Source organism: Wasmannia auropunctata, unplaced genomic scaffold, assembly GCF_000956235.1.
Source record: "Wasmannia auropunctata unplaced genomic scaffold, wasmannia.A_1.0 LD336101.1, whole genome shotgun sequence".
Taxonomy (NCBI): domain Eukaryota; kingdom Metazoa; phylum Arthropoda; class Insecta; order Hymenoptera; family Formicidae; genus Wasmannia; species Wasmannia auropunctata.
In genome coordinates, this window is record NW_012026789.1 from 4,249,501 (window position 1) to 4,253,680 (window position 4,180).

The 4,180-nt window shown below is 38.7% G+C and overlaps 1 protein-coding gene and 1 long non-coding RNA gene across 4 annotated transcripts in view; one reads left to right on the forward strand and one right to left on the reverse strand.

Annotated features, from left to right (window-relative positions):
* The window catches only part of LOC105459827, a 4,486-nt gene extending 709 nt beyond the window's left edge, over window positions 1–3,777 (forward strand). Inside the window, exon 3 of the long non-coding RNA XR_975728.1 lies at window positions 3,479–3,777. This is a non-coding gene — a long non-coding RNA (uncharacterized LOC105459827). The remainder of the gene's footprint in view (window positions 1–3,478) is intronic.
* Window positions 1–4,180, reverse strand: part of LOC105459858 (UPF0489 protein C5orf22 homolog) — a 595,978-nt gene that overhangs the window by 376,615 nt on the left and 215,183 nt on the right. The gene's annotated exons all lie outside the window — the stretch shown is intronic.

Consider the following 4,180-nt stretch of genomic DNA (forward strand, 5'->3'; position numbering starts at 1 on the left):
TGCTCTTCCGAGAGAGAGAGAGAGAGAGAGAGAGAATACAGTGACGTTACCAAAATTAACCTTGAGACGGTGCCAAAATAATTATTCCTCCTTTTCTCTATACGCTATACAGCCATGCTCATGTCTCGAACTTGTCTATTCTTCTCGGCTAAATCGTATTCCTATCGTACCTATCGATCTGACACGTTCCACGATGCCAATCACATGTCCAAGGTCGCCCAAGGATAAACGTTGAGCGAGGAGGCGCGAAAAATGTAAATGAATAACAAACCTCAAGTATCAAAGGCAGTTTCTTCGTGAAGTATCCGGCCTGAAGCCTGTGAAATTCAAGCCATCTAAACGCACAGTATTGCGCGCGAGCGAAAGTAAAATACATGTTGAGCCAATCAACCGAAACCGGCTGTAACGCGATACCGAGCAACATTTCTGTACTTTAACGGCTATTGAAAAGCCTGCCTTGTCTATTTTCTCACTTCTTTGAAGAGTGCCGTAATGGCCGGCCTGTCTCTCCCAGTTGACATTCTAATGCCGCGCAGATAAATTGGATTGGCATCTCAGATAGTTGGGATTGGCCGGGCTCCAGCGTCGAATGCCTTGATTAATATACCGGTAATTAGTTACCGCTGCAACCGCGAGTTACAGATATTATTATGCTAATTACGTCGGCGACGTTGAGTAATAGGCTGCACGTGAAGCAACGGACAAGAAGCGAGCGGCCCACGTTCTCGCCATTTGTGGTACCACTGTTCCATCGAACCTTTGGAAGCGAACAGACGACCTTGAAAAATATCGAACGTATGCACAAAAGTGAAAGGATCCGCCGATCGGTTTTTTTTTTACGTGCCCCTTATATGCAAATTGCAGTATTTGCCGAGGAATGCCGGGTATATATATACGTTTGTTTAGTACAATTATATGTGCGATCGCTGATGAATGGTTGAGAGATATTACCGTTACAAAGCCTGTTCTATAAACGCTTTCATTGCTCCGCCGGTGTCGGTAAACCATTAACTATTAATAATCTATCTGCGTCATTGTTCGTAAATTATACAATAAGACGCTCCTTGTTATTTTGATCCCCATACCAGGATGCACCTCGCTATGAAACGACGATTCTTAAACATAACAGTACACCTTTAAAGTGCACATTGATCGTTACTTCGGCAACTTTTATATTGAAGTTAAAGCTAGTCACATATAAATGCATCTTAAAGGTAAATGGGCATAAAAGAAAGTGATTTCTTAACGATAAGCACTTAAAGCACTTACGCGCGACACATGAAGCCCTGTAATTAAATAATTACATAGCTGATTATCAGATGTATACTTTAACTACGTGTATAATTATTTAACTTGCGTAAGCAATTTTCTGTTGGACAACAATACCATTATGTGTGTTAAGTAAAAAAAAAATGTAACTCCAATTGCGCTCGTCGATTAAACTCTATACCTGTAAAAAGTACTGACAGACATATGCATATATGTATATGTGCATAGATAAAACGTATGCGTATTTCAATAATATCCCTCTAACAGTTGCTGTTGTCTGAGAAAGGTGCACGTTCTCGGGGCAGAAAAGAAGTTCGAAACAATTATCCAGACCAGACCTGACGGACGGAGAACGATGTTAGCCGTTCGAGCTGAAGCACGAAGCGCGGGCTCTTAGAGGGAGGCAAAGAGGGCGAAGGCACGGCAACAAAAATGATTCGGCTCCGAGCCCGACCGGAGGCTTGAACTTCTTACATGAGTTCCCGCCAGTATTTACGATCGTGTCGACGAGACCTCGTTGAGCGGAGATCCGCGCCGATTCGAGAACAAGAGATCCCCGATTCGGTGAGCGGGTGAACGGCCATCGGCAATGCGGGGAGAAGCGATCAATGCGATCAAAGGGCGATCGTATGTGCGCGGGAGCCGCGCACCAAAATTCTCTCGATCGTAACCGCAGAATTGAATTCCGTCGCGACATCAGCTGCCAATCTTCGACCGCATTCGTTCGCTTCTTTTGCGTTCGTTCGGCACATACGCTCCATTCATGATCGAATTTCATGATCGTTACAGCTGTCGCACGAGTATCACAGTTTACGTTAACGCACGAAAAATGAATAAAAAGTTGTCTCGGTTGTTGACATACTTATATTCATGTAGTAATTAATATATAGTAAAAAATAAATAATAAACGTAAATAGTAAAATAAATAAAATTTAATAACAAACACTTTTGTTATATTAAAAGCTATTTGAAACTTATTGATATTTAAAATAGTGAGTAATTCCAAATGAGAATAGCTACAAAGAGATTTATATCCGTATATAATTAATTGTAATACATATTTCACAAGATATAAAATATAAAGAAAATCTAAATGGATAATCCTTGTATTTTCTAGATTAGATTATAATACCCTAATTTATTCAAGATTTTTTTGTAAATATTGTATATTAACATGTATGCTATAAATTAACATGGATTATCTTTTTTTCGAATAATTCAATAATTATCTCAATCATCATATTATGTGATATAAAAATATTTATGTATGTGTAGAGTAAGAGACAGAGAGAGAGAGAGAGAGAGAGAGAGAGAGAGAGAGAGAGAGAGAGAGAGAGAGAGCAATATATTAAAACAATATACTTACAGTATATATTTATATACGGCGCTATTTTTTGTAAATTACAAACTTCCCGTTTTTATGTGATCTCGTCATGTATTCAGATTTTTCATATTTTACACGACAAAGGAGGGGCGGATATAAGTCGAAACTATTTACAATGAAATTGATCCCATAAGTTTTTTATGGTGGTAATTGACTTTTAATCGATTCCAATAAGCGGCTATGGAAGTACGTTCCGCGAGAATGAAGCGATAAAGTGGGCCGACACCCATTCCAGATCAACATCTTCGTCATTACCGTCATCGCCACTACCACTGCTCATCATCGCCATTATCATCATTATCATTATTTTCCTCATTATCCTCATCATCATCATCGTTATCAATTGATGCATTATCCGCTGTGAGTTATCTTTCCTTGCCAATTCGATAATCGCAATTCGATAATTAAGCAACATGACCAAAAGGAAATGCAATATCAGTTTTTGTAATGACAAAATATTCTAACTTTAATAACTGATCTCGTTTCTCTTGCAAGAATAAATCTGCGTTTTTAAAGGAAAATTTCAAATATTACTCGGATAACTTCCGAGCTTTTGTTTCAATCTCGAATATAATGAAAGTAATAATTCAATTTTCAATTCACATCGCCAACGATAGAATTGAAACAATAGAAAATAAGAGACATTTAAAATCTCTATCATTTTATATTGAAGCGCGAATGTGAAATATTGTAATGGACAATAATGGAATATATGTATGTAAAACATTTTTTTAAATCTAAGATACGGGTTTAATAAAAATGTACATCACATCTGATTCTAGTTCCTGGAAATGATCAAAGCTAATTTGATCTACATTTTTTCAGATAAATATCTCCGATCTCTTTCGTCTGATCTCTCGGTGAATCAATCGTTTTCTGACGTCATTGAGTCGACGGGAGTAAAAGGAAATCGATGGATGTACGATGATACGCGTAGATATCCCAGATCTTCGAGCTCATGTTCCGGGAGTATGGAAGACGTTGGATGCCATGGTTCTCTCAACAATCAGAAACCTGTTTCCAGAGTGAAACCTCTCCGGCTGGAACCTCTTTACTGTACGTTCCTTCTTTTCTTCCTCGTCGTCTTCCTTTTCCTCTCGCTTTCGCCCTTCGTCCCACCCCCTTAGAGATGCGCACGAGACGAGATAAATCTCGATCTCGTCTCGATCTCGTCTCGAAATCGAGACGAGATTCGAGATCGGGATTACTTATAATATTCGAGATCAATATCGAGATTTACCACATCAAGATCAAGATTATTGAAAATTCTCGTCAAGATCTCATTGAGATCTCGACAAAATATTTTATTATTTCACCGATCTGACGACACTATATGACGCTGTGGCTGCTAGCACACATAAACCACGCAACGCCACAGACATGAAGGATTATTGGTATAGACATTACAAATGTTTCATTTTTACCCTGCGTAGTTCCATAGTGAAAATACGCAAGAAGTTATGTACTCCTGTACAGCGCGATGTCCGTCGCATACGATACTCAATAATGCACATTTTTAGATTGAAA